We start from the raw sequence: 17,146 nt of genomic DNA, 5'->3' as shown, positions 1-17,146 counted from the left end.
ACACACATCCCTTTAAATCCTCTTCTTCCTCTCCACTCCCCTTCTGACTCTTATAATATCCTTAGGAAAGCTTGCCTTTCATCTTCTCTTTTCATTCCCTTGAAGAAAAAAAATTTTGTAATCCTCTGAAGAGTCATGTCTGATTAGTAATCTGATGAATGCTACAGTTCTTGGGCTTCACACTAACAAAGCTGTCTCCTGGAGACCAAGCTATGCTGGAACTGATAAAAAAAAAAAAAAAAAGCCTCGTGAGGCCCCAAGCACGAGCAACCAAGAGTGTGTACAAGGTCAGGGAAGGGGGTTGGCTTCTACCTCATCATGGAGCCCAGTGAAAGGTTTGGAAGTTTTGGAAACATGCAGAGGTTGTCTGTTTGGTATGGACCTCGGCTATCCTATGGCTTACAGGCAGAGGGGTCCAACCATCTCTGCAAGCAGTGGATGTGGACACTTGGGAATCTCAGTAGGAGAGGCAAGCAGGGCTAATGCTGTGCAGTGTTTGTAAGCTCAGAGGCACCTGTCACTGCTCAGGAACAACTGGGGAGATGCTTTAAAGGAGATTCATTTGTAGCAGCATGGTTGGTAGGTGTCCATGGGGTCACAATTTAAATACAAAAAGGAAATGTAACATTATTTTCCACTCCCAAGTCTGTGAGGGCTGGAATTCTAGGGCTATACCTTTAAAAAAAAAAAAAGTGCAGAGTTGGCAATCAGAGTTAGGTATAAAAATGAACCAGGTAAATCAATCTTCAAAGTCATGGGAAGGGTCAAGAAGTCTTTAGTAAATGCACCCCGAAAATCTGCTACTACTTCTTCATTTTTCCTTCCTTAAATTAGCTTTTCCTTCAAGCATCAGCATGCTGGAGAAGTTGTTTCAAAAACTATATTCACTTTTTTTTTCAATTATATTCAATTGCTGGCATTGTATCTTCATTATAAAGATTTGGCATGTTGAAGACATTGCTTGAACAGTGTTTTGTGAGTCACCTAAGGAACTTTGAGTTCCATATGTGCAACTAGGCACTCTTGCAAAATATCCACTGAAAATTTTTGGAACATAATTTGTTTGTAAATTAAAGCTGCTCAACAGTGAGTTGTTTGAGCTCTGATGCTTACTATAAGTAGAATGATCTTGGTTAATCCATTTGCTGTGGCCCAGAAAGTTTGCTTTTGAAGAAGAGAAAGGGAAGTAGGAGTTTGAAAGGATGGGCAGAAGGGTGACCCTGTCTGTTTGGAACAACAGCATTGATCTTCTCCAGGAATGTGGCTGTTAGCTGGACAGTAGCCATGATAAAGACCATTAATTCTGATTGATGGTATCTGGTGAATTAAGAGCATCTCATGCTCTTTCAGCATTTAGAGATATCTGTTCCAACTGCTCCAACCTGCCTCAAACCATATATTACCTGGCTAATAGAAAAGCAGCATATTACCAACATATGCAGAGGGTGTGTGTGTGTGTGTGTGTGTGTGTGTGTGTGTGTTGAGGAAGGCAGGCTGGTTCATTTTGCTAACCTCCCTTGAAAGCCTGCTGTAGCCAGAGCACTGCTGGAAGAGCTGGTAGTGGAAGGGTGGAGTGGGGAATCGTTATAGAGGTAAATCAAACCTGGTTCCCATTTTCAAGACAGTGAAAATTCAGAGGACAAAAGAACATGATTAGAAACAAACTCAAAAAGGATGCTCTAAGTAACACTTAAGGTCACTTTCACACCTGAGATTTTATTATTCTGCTCTGTTTATCCACCAACAAATATGTATTCAGGTCACCTAGGAGAAATTGAAACAGAGGCCCATGGGCAGGACAGAGAAGGTCCTGTCATTACTTCTAAACGTGGGGCTGTAAAAGGTCATAATGCATATGGCATCTAAGCTGAATCTTAAATGGTGAGTAGAAATTTGGGAGGTAAATTTGTGGTATCAATGCACTGCAAGAAAAGGGTAGTGTGTAGAAGCATGGCCACAAATTCAGGGACCAATGGGTGGTTTAGTGTCCCTAGAGCATAAATGGGATTTGTGGTAGTTTTGAAATATGTTTACAAATTATTTTATATTTTTACAAAATAAATGAAGTTAAAGCCAACTGTTCCAAATCTAAATAACAGCCTGCATTTCACTCTCACAAAGTCCAAGTGACTATTTCTAATCAGAAGGCAGCCAGGGACCTGGGTTCCTTCTATCTTGTGATTCTCTCTTCCAAGGCCTTCCACATTGTCTGCACACAAGTCATGGATGGGGAGAGTGGTGTTTAAGAGCCAGTCTGGGAAGTGTACTCATTACTCTCCTCTATTCTTTTGGCCAGAACTCAGTCATATGTCAATACCTAACCACGAGGGAGGCTGTGCACTGAGAGAAAAAGAAAATAAAATGGATATGCATGGCTCATTAGTCTCTGACATACGTTCTTTTTTTTTCCTTCAGTAGGCTCCACGCCCAGTGTAGAGCCCAGTGAGGGTCTTGATCTCACAGCCCTGAGATCAGGTCTCTCAGGGCTGTGAGATCAAGACCTGAGCTGAAATTGAGAGTTGGACACTTAACCAACTAAGACACCCAGGCACCTGAAATGATGAAAGTATTGTTTTACCTGCTAATGTCTTTAAAGTAGGCTTCATGCCCCACATGGAGCCCAATATGGGGCTTAAACTCACGACCCTGAGATCAAGACCCTGGGCTGAGATCAAGAGTTGGATGCTTAACTGACTGAGCCACCTAGACGCCCTTCTGACAGATATTCATATTACCTACATTTCATTTTTTTTTTGCAGGATTTCAAGTGATTAGGCATTATTACTTCCATTTTATAGATGGGATAGCTCAAACTCTAAAAGATTATGCAGCCAGCCTAAAATCATATAACTGATAGATGATAAGACTACATTTCAAATATAGGTTTATTTTAATAAATCTACCCTATTTTATGCTAATTTCTGCCATCCCTGCTACTATCCCCCAAAGGAAATATTTAGATTGTTATGTATCTTTATAAATAGCTATAATTCTTTGAAACACTGCTTTATCAAACACGGGTTTTCACAAAGCCCTGAGGAGTCCTAACTGATCCTTAATCTTTCTTGGTTTGCCTAGAATTTGTTTCAGCTTATCCTTGCTCCAGAAAACCTATCTAGATTTTCCTCAAGAACCTCTACATTCAGCTCTTACATAGCATCTGTTCTTCTGAACAGGACAACCAGATCTGTTTCCAATTTAAACAGACATAATGGAATATGCTTCCTTCTTCAATTTCACAATTAGCTCTCTGATCCCTCTGATTAACTTGAATATTTCCTGGCTTTCAAGCAAAGCAAAAAGAAGAAAAGAACTGTTCTATTTAAAGTTCATCAGAGTTAATTTTTTTCTCCTAATCACTGAGGTCTTGTCAACTAGCTTTATGCCCTCCCAACCAATATTTAGTTCTGCCTGTAAGGTCATCTTATTGATTGGTCTGCACAGCACTGAGTGCATGCACGTGCTGCATACACATTACACAGTGATGGGTGCTGTGTAAAAGAGTATAGAGTAATGTAAAGACACAATTGTTGTCTGACAGTGGGTTTGGGGCATATATCAGCATTGCTCACTGTGGGCTTCAGTGCGTAGCAGAAGTACCTCCGGTTCTCTTGGCATCTGCAGAGAGGTACACTTGGATGAGGGCACAGCCTGGCAATGACCATGCCCAGAAGAAACACGGTGCTTCCAGCCATGGCTACCAGGCAGCCTGTGAGTTAGACGTGGCTGTTGAGAGGAACACCAAAGAACACTAGCAGCCCAGCTTGACCCAAGGTGCTTGAATTTGGGCACGACCTTTCCTGTTAATGGAAAAGAATACCTCAAACTCCAGGCAGTTCAGTCAGGCAACGTGGGATGAGCATCCTAGTTGAGCACCTGCACAATCAAACTGCTTGTTGTGAAGATGAATTGGACATGGTCCTTAAACCCAAGGAACTCATGGCCTGAAATGAATGACTTTCATGTAATAAAATTGTTACAGGGCATGTGTGATTGATACATGCTTTCAAAGCTTGCCTGAAGTCTGATTTTCTATCTAGTGGTGCTTAGCAGAATTCTCTGGTGAAAATGTTGCTAAAGGCCCTTGTTTTCTTCATGGAGGTAGCATAAATGCCTAGGGCCCGTGAACCATTCAAATGAATGAAGTAGGCCACAGATAACACCCAGGGTCTGTGGCATGCAAATTCTGACAATATATCTGTGGGCTGAAGCCCGCTCATTGCAATGCCCTCTACCCCAAGCTTACTTTTTTAGTTCTGGGCCCCCGAGGAAATCTCTTAGCACTGTCTGCCTAGATCTAGAAAATGTAGTGAACTTCTCACCTCATATAGCAGAAATCATGAACCTCCCAGTCTGCATGGGGTACCCAAGTGAGCAATTTACTGCTATTTTTGAAAAATGTAAAAACAGCACTGAAACAGTTTAAGTCAACCCAGATTTTTGGCTAAACAGTGCCAAGTTTCTCCCATGTCAGTTAGGCTAACTTCAACCACAGTTTTCTACAATAAATTTAACCCAAATACTGTATCGATAAGCTTGCATCTAATCAATTGAGTTAACTTTTTATCCCTGTCTCTCCTTAGATGCCACTCTCTCTGGGAAACACTACCTGGTCCTCAGGGTCTGCATTGTGTGTTCCTCCGCTACAGCTTGGATTGACCTCTATTAGTGAAGGGATATTTTTCAATAAGTGAAAACATGACTCTATAAAAGAACACCAACACAGGTTTTAAAAAGTACTCATTTTATCAATTAAAAGGGTAGCCAGGAAAATGATAAAACCAGTTTAAGGAGCATTTGAGCAACGGAGGTTTATACAGCCCAACACAAAAGCATTTTTTTTAAATCTTAGAATAAGATGACCGGGTTAGTTACAAAAGTGGCTAATATCTTATAGGTCAACAAACAGTAACCTGTGGGGTTATCTTCCCTGCAGAACAGAATTTCATTTCATTTGTATTGGTAATAGACAAGAAGCATCTGTGGTATTATAAGTTTTCAATAAATTAACATCTACCTTTCCAAAACTGTAAAATATCTGAACCAATAGTAAATAGGAAGTCCAACAAAGGTACAGAGTCTTAGTGAATTATTTAATCCTTGAATGGGTCTGCTGCCGTATGGCACACTACACAGCACTACACTGAAAAGACATCCGGTAATCTTTTTTGCCTATTTCCAAGTTTTTGGACCATGTTTGGATGAATACCCAAGTTTTGGGGAAATTTTTCTTAATATAATACAGTATACATTATTATTATTAACTAATAATAATGATAAAACAATTGTTAAGCTTTACTGAGCACCAGCTGTGTCAGGCACATATATTTTCTCATGCGTGTGATATTAAGAAGGTATTACTACTCACCCATTTTCCAGATGAAACTGAAGTTTAGCTTAACCCCCAAACACTCAGCTCATGACAAAGCGGGCATTAGAAACTTGATCTGCCTGTTTGACTCTGTGTCTGTGCTGCTAGCCACCATAGCATTTGTCATATAGTAGTAAAATAGCCCACTTATTTGCCTATCTTCTCACTAGACTGTGAGTTCCACAAGGGTAAAAATCATGGTTTCTTGATCATTGATATTTTCCTTGCATCTGTTGGTATCCACCACATAATAAGCCCACAATAAGTATTTCTTAAAATTAAATTAAAAATGGGGCGCCTAGGTGGCTCAGTTGGTTAAGTGTCTGGCTCTTGATTTCAGACTCAGGTCATGATCTCAGGATTGTGAAGTTGAGCCTTGAGTCAGGCGCTGCACTCAGCACTGAGTCTACTTAAGACTGTCTCCCTCTTTCCCTCTGCTGCTCCCGCCCCCCACTGCACATGCTCTCTCAAATACATTTTAAAAAATTAAATCGAGGGATCCCTGGGTGGCGCAGTGGTTTGGCGCCTGCCTTTGGCCCAGGGCGCAATCCTGGAGACCCGGGATCGAATCCCACATCAGGCTCCCAGTGCATGGAGCCTGCTTCTCCCTCTGCCTGTGTCTCTGCCTCTCTCTCTCTCTCTCTCTCTCTCTCTCTGTGACTATCATAAATAAATAAAAAAAAATAAAAAAATAAAAAAATAAAAAAGTGTAAAAAATTAAATCGAACATGTAAAAGTGGAGAACCAGATTCCAATTCTAGCACACTTTTTATTGGCTCTTTCATCCTTCTCTTAAATTAAAATATCAGTGATGGTCCTTATTTTCACCTTTCATTCTTATCAGTAGCAATATTCACAATGGTGATGGGGTGAGGTGTTTCAACCAATATAGTCTTTATTCATTTATAGAATTAAAAAATTTTGGGGATCCCTGGGTGGCGCAGCGGTTTAGCGCCTGCCTTTGGCCCAGGGCATGATCCTGGAGACCCGGGATCGAATCCCACGTCGGGCTCCCGGTGCATGGAGCCTGCTTCTCCCTCTGCCTGTGTCTCTGCCTCTCTCTCTCTCTCTCTCTCACTGTGTGCCTATCATAAATTAAAAAAAAAAAAAAGAAGAATTAAAAAAATTTTTTTAAAGATTTTATTTATTTATTTATTTATTTATTTATTTATGAGAGACACACAGAGAGAGGCAGAGACACAGGCAGAGGGAGAAGCAGGCTCCCCTGATGCAAGACTTGATCCCAGGACCCCGGGATCATGCCCTGAGCCAAAGGCAGACGCTCATCCACTGAGCCACCTAGGCATCCCTCATTTATAGAATTGTTTATAAAATAAGCATTTGCTGAGTGACTCACACATGCAAGACTCCACTAGGTATGATAACAGCTCTCCCACTAAAATGTAGCTTTATGAAATTGAATCCTGGGCTATTTCTTGAGTGCCCCATCAGCAAATACCAATCTAGAATGTAGTTCTCCTGATAAAATGCCATCAGACATAACTTTTAAAAATATAAACAATCCCTTCTTACCCTTAATGAAATTTAACATATTTGTTGTCTAGCTCCTTCTCCGCTTGTGTTTGTTGTCAGACACCCTTTCTCTTCCCTTCCCCTGCCCTGCTATATCTTCAGGGAGGACTGAACTCTGGATATTACATTTCCCAGCTTCCCTTTTGAACTGGCTTCAGGCTGGGTTTGGTTAATGGGTGGCCCTGGAGGGAGACAGGAGGATGGGAAGAAGGGAGAAGCCACCACTCCTGTCCCTTCTGTTCCTCCCCTCAACCCACAACTGCCACGCCACACGTTGAGCAAACTTCTCCAGTGGTGGCTTATCTCCCCAGGGGTTCTACGTTCATCTCTTCACCTCCTACTGGACAGTCCTGACTCTCAGGCTCTGCTTTTGTCCCTTTGTTCCTTCAGCTCTAGGGAAAGAAGTAGCTTCCCACTGATTCTATAATCTGGGTTGTTTGGCCATCCTGTAAGAGCTCTTCCTGGGTATAATGTCTTTGCCTATTGGATTCTCTCAATTGAACTAAGTGGAACAGCCTATTATTTTTCTGAATGGATCTTGACTGACTGGTCTGATGAGTAGAGAATAGCAATATTCACATTAATATATAAATATTGGGCGATCTGTTAGGCTCACTCATTAGCTAAGTAAATGGCTCCTGTACCACCAACTTGATGGATCAGATTTGTTTGTGCCTTGGCATCATATTAAATTATCACATGTCACAGACATTTAAGTTGCTCAGCACCAATTGACACTGTAAAGATTATGTCAGTAAATAACAAGAGTACAATAACTGTGATTTATTGGTCCATACAATGTACCTGGTACTCCACTCAACTCCTTATACATAGTATCTCTTTTAATTCTCCAATAAACTAGTTGGGGAGGGGTATTTGTTCTAGTAAAGAAGCCTAGTGGCAAATAATAGACACCTACTTTGAATAGACATACCAAGTGCTCTGGGGTAGTTCATGGAATTTAGATGACGGCTGAAAAACTAGGCTTGGGAAAGAACTGAAGGAAGTCACCTATACCTAAGACCATTCCACAGGGATGATCTGCCATTTGGACTACCATTTGAGAAGCTGGGCCACCAAAATGACAAATGGCCCCCACAATGTCATCATCCCCATTTTACACCTGTGAAGATAAAGGCATTTGTATAACGAGTGCTAGGACATGGCTATAAGCCCTCTGGTCTGCCTGAATCCAAAGCACACCTTCTACCATTCTACATTTGCTTTTTATATATGTATGTTAATTGATTTGCTCTTTGAAAGTTTTGATCTTGGGACACCTGGGTGGCTCAGCGGTTGGGTGCGTCTGCCTTTGGCTCAGGGTGTGATCCTGGGGTCCTGGGATCGAGTCCCACATCAGGCTCCCTGCAGGGAGCCTGCTTCTCCCTCTGTGTCTCTGCCCCTCTCTGAGTGTCTCTCATGAATAAATAAATAATTTTTTTTTATAAAAGAGAGTTTTGATCTACATAAACTTGTAAATTTTTAAAAAGTTTTAACTTAGAAATATAACCACAGTAGCCACCGTTTAAATGAAGACTTCAGTTTGAGCATTAATATTCACGTGTGCACAATTCTGTTGTATTCAGCTGTTCAGGATTTGCTGAGTATGTACATGCAGGTGCACTTGTAACATAAACAATGTCACGGCCAAGCATGCGTCTCAGGGAATTGGCCAGAAATGCTTTGTAACTGTTCTTTACTCCAGATTTTCTTGCAGCAGAATTTGCTTTTTTTCCCCTTTCTCTGACTGCTTCATATATATATGAGAGAAAAACATAAACGGCTTCCTATTTTAGGAGAGCTGGCAGCAATCCATTCTCCTCACTTCCTGGAAGACACAAGCACCCTTCCAGAGTAATGTAATGGAATGTGCTTATAAATACCATGAGTGCTTAGTTGATATAGTGCTGGTATGCTTGTTGACAGATTGTTATGGAAATTAGATAATTATGCTACTAATGGGTGATACGTTGCATGTGACACCGCGAGCATGTATGAGTGTGTGCATGTGCGCGTGCATTTGTAGAGTAGCCATCAAATGAGTTCTGGTTTCTATTCTTGACCTGCCAGTTCAATGAGTCACTGAATATCACTTTGGTCAGTCATAAACCTCAGTGCCCTCATATAATACCTTCCACTAGAACACACAGCAACTCGGGTCAAAGCTACTGTACAGACTGTAGCTTTGTTCTGACTGTTCGGGGCTCTCAACTTTTCATCCTCCAAAGGTAATAAAATTATTCAAGACTCATACCATTTTGAGAAAGAATTCCTGTCCCATTTATTACCAAAAGAAGGAAACCCTTAGTGGTGGTATGTTGGGGCACAACATGTATTTTAAATGAAAGTAAACTCCAGGCACCTATGTTGTCTAAGAGTTGGACTTGAAGGAAACAACCTAAAAAAGTAATAATTTTTACTTTTCCAGCAGAAATAATTTTGACATACTGTAGTGATGGACCTTTTGCAAATCGATTCCTTTCTATGGTTTATATGAAAAGTTCCATTGATTACCATGACTTTTAAAAATATGAATAAAAAGAAGATGGGAAAGCTATTTACCGTGCAGTGTTAATAGCCCACTACCACTAAGGTATATTTAAGAGGACAAACAATCATGAGAGTGCTCCATTGTACGGCAGTGTGAGTTACAGAGTAATATACGAATAATGAAATTGAAATACATTCTCCCTGTAAAAGGAATAGGCCATTAGTATATATATAGAATAAATCAGGAACATCTCCCACTCTACCTCTTAAAGAGTTTGGAGGGTAACTTTTTAGTCCATTTCTATACATTTTATAAACACAGAGCACACACACATATGCTCTCTCATCAAGCTCTCCCTTAAGCAGACACGGTATCACCCAACAATCATTGTTCTGTAACTCATATTTTTGTGTTAAACAGCCTATCTGAAAAGTCACATTTCTTAAAACTTTCCTTTATTTCTTCCTGTACTCCACTGGATATTGCAATGGATTTTTAAAGTGAGGGCATAAATGTTCATCCGTGGTTGGACGGACTAGGCAGGTATTTAGAAAATGACCACCTGCTGGCCCCAGAGGTCGGGTAGAGAGAGTGACTGTCTGGCCAGGGCTCTGTGCCAACACCTCTTTGGTTTCTCATAGTGCACTTTAGAGCATCACGTCTCCTTGGCCCCTCCCACTTCCTGCCCAGCCTTGCCTGCACTCCTGGTCCGCACTCTCTTTGCTTTCCAGGGAACAACAGTGGTTTCCAGGTAAGTGGAGGGGGCCCATGGACGGTGAAAGGGATGGGTGGATTCTAAAAACATTTTTCCCTTTAGCATGTGAGGAAAGAGGGTCTGGGTCTGTATCTAGATGTGAAGGTACAGGCAACTGCAATGAGAAGTCACCTCCAATTTTATGCTAATTCAGTTCAGAGAAGGCAGGGGGAAAACTGGGTCTAGTGCTTTGGAAACTTGATCAAGCCTCAACATTTTGATAAATGGTCAAAACTGGTCAATGATCTAAATCTCCTTTGTCTTCAAGACCAAAAGAAAAGAATGACAAAAGCTGATGAGAAGGTAGGTCAAATTTTGAACATTTAGTTACCAATTACCTAGCTTGTTTTAGCTTAATTTTTTTTCTACCTTCTCCTTCTTTCTTTTTTTAATATTTTATTTATTTATTCATGAGAGACACACAGAGAGAGGCAGAGAGACACAGGCAGAAGGAGAAGCAGGCTTCCTGCAGGGAGCCCAATGCAGGACTAAATCCCAGGACCCTGGGATCAAGCCCTGAGCCAAAGGCAGATGCTCAACCACTGAGCCACCCAGGTGCCCCCCTACCTCCTACTTTCTATTGTCTTTCCCCCCAACCCTTACTGCTTTTTTGGCCTTCCTAGCCCCTAGAGATAAAAAAAAAGGTGATATTCCATGTATCAATGTTTCTACTACAGTGAAGTCATTATCTTATGTGAGGGATTAGTTTCCAAAGGGAGAACATAAGGCCAAAATCACATGCAGTTAAAATTATCTTTGGAAGGTCCTTTGATGGGTCATAAGATGTGAGATAGACCCAGTTTTGTTTTGGTTTGTTTTGTTTTTGCCTATGACATGGAAACACACGTTTTTTTTTTTTTTCTTTTTAAGATTTTATTTATTTATTTGAGAGGGAGGGAGGGAAAGAGAGAGAGGGAGAGAGAGAGAGAGAGAACAAGAGAGGGGCGAGGGAGGGGAAGAGGGAGAAGCAGACTCCCCGCTGAGCAGGGAGCCCAATGTGAGGCCTGATCCTGGTACTCCAGGATTACGACCTGAGCCAAGGGCAGACGCTTAACCAACTGAGCCACCCAGGTGCCCTGACAGAGATATGATTCTTCAACAAAGCACTAGATAAAATAAGTGATTTGAACAGGTGAAGGGAAAATAAGTACCTTTAAACTCTAGACTGATGTGCTTTGTGGAGAGATCAGGACCAGCTACATAATTTTCAAGATCCAGTGCAAAATAAAAATTGGGCTCTTTATTGAAAAATTATGACGAATTTCAAGATGGTAGCAGCAGAGCCTTAAACTGAGGGTATGGCTCTTCCAAGTGTAGGGCCTCATGCACACCCATGAAGCCAGCCCTGGGTAAGAAGCTTGAGGCAAAATGAGAAGTCTGAGAACTGAGATCAACTCAGGAAGAGAAACCTCACAACTCCCATAGAGAGAGCTGGGGGCAAAATCACTGCCAGTCTTTAAATTATTCTGTTGTGCTCCCTGCACCCTGTCCCATCTGAGTATATACAATTGAATTTACATTATGCTAAATCAGTACAAGTTGCAACTCCACTATTGAAGTTAAATGTTAAGAAAGTTAAGAAGTTGCAAATTCATATTAAAATTACATTTGCGGATCTTCTGATTTTTTTTCAAGGACTCATTACAATTTAAAACTCAGATTTAAAATGTGTAAAGAGAAAATAAGTATTTCTATTTCTTCAGCTAGCAATAATTTTGATCAGCCCTTAAGTCATGTATGTGCCAAAGGCAGTAGAATAAATTTAGACTATTATGTAATTTATAGGTGGCAAACAAACTGCATTACTCTGAATTTTCTAAGTGGTTCAAAGAGCCAAGTTAGAAAAATTCGGTGTGAAAATAATTTTTAGAAGCTTACTTACCAAAGAGATCGCCTTTTAGACATTTTTTTTTTCCAGAAGGTTGTCAACATATTTGAGCAAGGAGGATTTTATTCTATGACTGCTTGAGCTCTCTGAGCAAGAACGTGATTCAAGGCTCGTTTTTAAGGGAATTGCCTAATATTTTATGGTACTATATTTTTTCAAAGTGGCTTTTATATATACAAGCCAGACTGAGGGTGGTTGGTCAGGTAATTGACCAAAAGGTTTCCAGATAGCAAGTTAATTTAATGTCAAAGTAAGAGTAGATTGTGTTTCCAGGGTTATTTTCTCTCCCCAGCTTGGGTCTCTGATGTTATCCCACCTCTTCCACCTTAAGGTTCTCACCCCAGCACATGCTGAAACTTGAATCATCTGATTTGAAAAAAAAAATTGCTTCATTGTGGCTTTGAGAGATACATATTTGAGCTTTGAAATAAGTGCCATGCCTAGGGTCAGGCCACTGGTCATTCAGGTAGACTGGATAACTTTCCTGACTCATGCTCACCTGTTCCAAGTTATGTAATAACACAAAAACAATACTTAACAAGTGCCTATAAAGCTAACAAAAAAGAAGCAAAGCTGCAATGTGTCATTGTCACAATGTCTAAAAGTTGGGGGGGGGATATTTTTGGTTAATCTTTCTGTTGTGGAGTTTTTAGGGTGGTGACAGCAGTTGTTGAGTGGTGGTTGTTATTTGGCAAGAATTGAAATTGGAGGCTTCTGTTACCCTGAGTGCTGATTCCAATAAATAATATAAACAAGGAAAGAACCTATGGGTGGCAACAGCAGTTTATCCTTAATCTCTTTGTTTGTATCAAGTTGTACTTTTTAGAAAGGAGGATAGAGGGCATAAGGAGACATAAATACAAATTTATAGAGATCACCAGGCATGTTTGTTCAGAGTGATTTGCCTAATAGTTTCAATAACTAACCCTGACTAGTGTTTACTGTGTATAGCTCTAAGCACTTCAGATGATTTATCTCATTCCATCCTCACCTTACCCAATGAGATAGTTATCACTGTTATCCATCAACCAAGATCCGATGGGTCATTAATGTCAGAGCCAGGGCTGAACCCAAAACAAGTCCATGTTGCAATACCAAATTATTTCATCCAGGATAACTGGCTTTCTATTCTCCTTTAAAATGTTGCCTGCCTGGTTTTTTTTTTTTTTTTTTTTTTTTTTTTCTAGAACCAATTTTGCCTCCACAATTCAGACATGATTTCAGCACGAAATAGAAATACTTCAGCCTGTACAAAATCCACTTACAGTCCTGCATGAAACTTTCCCCCAAATAATGCCAGTGTACAGAAAATATAGTGGTTTTTATGTGTGCGGTTGAGGGGAATGGTGTTTCTGTACATCCTGAAGCACGCCCACAAGAGCTGAACAGAACCCGCCCTGGGACTGCTTATTTACATTAACCACTGTCGACACTTCTCCAGGAGAGAGGTGCTGCCAAGAACTCTAGAGGAAGTGAGATGTGTTATCTTTTGCATGCACACCATGTTTGAAGTCGACGCCTTCAGAGAGCCTGTGTGGGTGCGACTCCCAGGAGCTAATCTTTCAGTCCAGGCATATGCAAATCTGGGCCGGTGTTTACGTGGAGGCGCAGACACAAACGTGGGTGACCAGGTCGGTTGCTGACGCGCGTGGGAACGCACCTGCCCTCCTGCATGTTGGGCTGTGAGTGTCTGTGCGGACGCGGTGATGTTGGGCACCCAATTTGGATCGCCCCGCCTAGATGAGGGGTGCTCGGGGAGCAGAAGTTCCACCCGCAGCCCCGGAGTGTGTACACCACCCACGCCGGGGCGCCCCGCACGCTCACGCCAGCCCCGAGCTCCGCGAGCGCGGCCACCAGCGGATTCGCGCGCAGCCCGGCCCCGCCCCCTGGCCGCCCGGCCCCGCCCCCTGGCCGCCCCGCCCCGCCCCCTGGCCGCCCCGCCCCGCCCCCTGGCCGCCCAGGCTCGGCTCCGCCCCCCAGCCCCGACAGCCCCGCCTCCATCGCCGGGCGCTCCAGCCGCACGGCCGCTCCAGTTCCGTAAACACTTTCCTCCCCGCCCCTAGCAGGCCCCGGACCGCACCACTCGAAGCCTGCGGGGGGGACGGCTTCCCCTCGCATGCAGGACGCCGTCAATCCGAGCTCTCCCCGGCGTCTTCCACCCGCACATGAGGACAGCTGCTCTGCAGTAGGTCAAATCTGCCAGAGCGCTGCTGTCGGAGCCGAGGGTGACCCGGATTTCTCCCGTCCCGCGGGCCGCCTCCCCCCGCCCGCCGGTCCCGCGGCTACGCCGTGGCTGCCTCCTCGGAGTCCCTCCCGGCCCTTTAAATACCGCGTGGGGCCCGGCGGGGGGGTTGCTGGGAGGCTGGGGGTTGTTGGGCCGGTGAGTTTTCGAGGTGCTGCGCGGTGCTCGTGAGGGGACCCCCGAGGACCCCCGACCCGGCCTCACTCTAGTCGCCTGTGTCCTCCGCCTGCCTCCGCGCCGGACCCGGTGCGTATCCATCGGGGAGGGGGTCGCCGGCTCCGAGGTGACCGGCCCGGGCCAGTGGAGCCCGACGCCTCGCCCCGGGGCGGCCCGGGGGCCTCCCTCCACCCACCTCGGAACTCTGTCGTGGGACTCCGGTGCCGGGGGCGTTAAAGCCCCGCTTCTTGCTCCCCCGTCTCCTTGACTGACCTCGAACCGCCGTCCCGCGTGGGAACGGGGCGCGGGCACCGAGTGGCCGCGGCGGGTGTCGGGGTGGCCGCGGGCTTCGGGCCCCGGAGGCGGCGGGGTCGCGCCTCTCGGCCGCGGTTTGCATCCTGCTGGACTCGGGCCAGCGACCGCGCCGCGAGCGGCTCCCCGCCCTCCGGGCCCCGAGAGGGCGCCCCTCCCGCCGGCGACCCCCGGCCCAGCGGGGGTGGGCGGGCCGGGCCGCGGGGGGCGCCGGGCGCGGCCCGAAGCGTGTGTTTGGGTTTGTTGCCGGGGTTTCCCGGGCACTGGGCTCGGCCTCCGCCGTCCCCTCCCCCAAGGGTTTGTTTTGACAGGAAACGTGCTGCTGGAGGGAGGGGCGGCCGGAGGGACGGGGGCACCGCCTGCTGGTGCGTCCCCGGAGCCGAGGCGGGTCGGGCCCCGAGCTCGAACGCCTGACCTCTCGGGGTGGCTTGAGCGGCCCAGAACTGCTCCTCTGGGTGGCACCACTCGGGGTAACAGCGCTGCTTTGAGGTGGCACGTGGACGAACAGGGTTCTGCGTTTTGGTTAGTATTGGGGGACACTTGCATTAGACCAGCGATTTCACGATGATACAAAACTTTTAAAATCAATGCATTTAAATGCAAAAATCTAGTCGAGATAGAGGTGATCGATAAATTAGGTTATAGATGAGGGTGGAGATGTGGAAACAGGCGTGAACAGTGGTACCCAAATGACTAGAAGTTTGGCAAATAATGGTCTTAGGTGGTTGTCCTGTTACGTTAACCTTGAGAAACCAGACAAGTTGTCCTTGTCCCCACTGCCCTCAGCCCCCAAGATCCCTGTGGTCCCATGATCTCCAGCCCAGCCAGAGACCCTGCTCTTTGCCACCTGCCGCGACCATAATGAGGTTATCGCAGTGGTTCCCACTTTAGGCGGCTCCCTGTTTGCTGTGTCCTCTTGCCTCCAGGGATTTCATACATCACTCTGGCAGCCCGTGGAGGTGGCCCCACTTGAGGTGGCCCAGGGCTGAAGATACCCAGTCATGTGTGGAAGCAGCTTCAGTGCCATTTTGTGAGGAGTTGAGGCCCCCAGAGGAGGAAGCACAGGTACTAAAATAGGCCAGCCAGGGGTGGGAGGAGAAGTGTTTCCAAGTGTGAAAAGTGCCTAGAAATCCTTCTCCCTGATGCTGTAATGTTATGTGTTGCATGAACATCTGCTTTCTCAGACAATGACTGGCTTGTTGGCCTTTATCTAGCTCTTTGTTGGCTCTAATTTGATGAAGACCAGTATTCTTTAGCTGAATGGAGCTGGAGCCTATCTCTCTGCTCTGTGGTTTATGCCTTGCTGCATATGAATAAATTTTTAGTACTGCTGTTTGGGACAGGTTCTAAAGCAGCATTTCGTGGAAGACGAGGATTTTCCACACCATCTACAATTTTTTTTTCTTCAGAGCCCAGTCTTACACCTCTGACTCCTTGTCCTTTACTACATGTATTTGAATGCTTGTCTTTGCGTGTGACCTTGATCTGGTCTTCAAGGATGACACCCACTAGATATTCCTTGAATTTTCTCATTTCCATGACCCAACCTTAGCTGGAAGAGTTCCATTCCTTAAACAGGACATTGCTGGAAAATCTGAATAATTCACCTCAAGATGTTTTTGATACTGATTGTAAGCAGTTAAGACTTTTGATAATATGTGGGTTTTAACTAGAGATCGTGCAGTGCTTAAGGAATGGCTCCCTGATAGAGGATTTTCATTTACTCTAGTGGGGTGGTTGAGAATTATTTTGGATGATAGACTCTTTCAGTGATGCCCTTCATGGTATAGTACTTTGAGCAGCCACCCTGGGGTAAGGTCAGCTTGTTACCACATATGCAAGTATCCACGTGGTTTTGGGTAGATCGATTTGGCAGACTGAGAGTGGAAAGGATGAGCAGCACACCAAATTTTCTCCAGCCATCCTAAAATAGTAGAAAGCGTGGGCCTTAGGGATCCATGCCCTGGATTTCAGATTTTCTTCAGCCACTGCTGTGAACCGTAGGGCAAGTAATTTAACCTCTCTGAACCTCAGGTTCTTATCTACAAAGTGAGGATAATAGCAGTACCTCAGCTAACAAGATTATAATGAAGATTCAAGGAGATAAAATACTTAAAGCACTTATGGGGGGGTGGTGGGACATAATAAATATACAGTAAATATTAGCTCTAATTGTTTTTATTTACTATCAGTGAACATTAAGAAAGTGGAAAGACACAATGTAAACAGTTCTTTGAGCTCTACAAACTGTGATTCTTTGCTGGTTTGAATTATCTGTGCCTGGGAAGTGTGTTGAGGTAGGCACTGGGAATTAGCAGAGACATGGCCCTTCCCACAAACAGCTTAATATTTAGTGGGGAGTCAGATACATAAACAGCAACCGTAGTACTTTAAGTGAC

The 17,146-nt window shown here is 44.3% G+C and overlaps 1 protein-coding gene and 1 long non-coding RNA gene across 6 annotated transcripts in view; one reads left to right on the top strand and one right to left on the bottom strand.

The window, feature by feature from the left end:
* The window catches only part of LOC140642979 (uncharacterized), a 32,761-nt gene extending 17,947 nt beyond the window's left edge, over positions 1-14,814 (bottom strand). For both annotated transcript variants that reach the window (XR_012039363.1, XR_012039364.1), the window contains exon 1: positions 14,632-14,814. This is a non-coding gene — a long non-coding RNA (uncharacterized lncRNA). The remainder of the gene's footprint in view (positions 1-14,631) is intronic.
* TCP11L2 (t-complex 11 like 2) overlaps positions 14,204-17,146 on the top strand; it is a 38,576-nt gene continuing 35,633 nt past the window's right edge. Inside the window, exons 1-2 of one of the 4 annotated variants that reach the window (XM_072844252.1) lie at positions 14,243-14,525; positions 15,674-15,812. The gene's annotated coding sequence lies outside the window, so the exon portion shown is untranslated. Of the gene's footprint in view, positions 14,526-15,112; positions 15,270-15,673; positions 15,813-17,146 lie in introns of those variants that run through there. The other 3 variants (XR_012039362.1, XM_072844251.1, XM_072844254.1) reach the window with 3 other exon arrangements.

Source organism: Canis lupus, chromosome 11 (genome assembly GCF_048164855.1).
Source record: "Canis lupus baileyi chromosome 11, mCanLup2.hap1, whole genome shotgun sequence".
NCBI lineage: Eukaryota > Metazoa > Chordata > Mammalia > Carnivora > Canidae > Canis > Canis lupus.
This window is presented reverse-complemented; position numbering and strand designations above follow the sequence as displayed.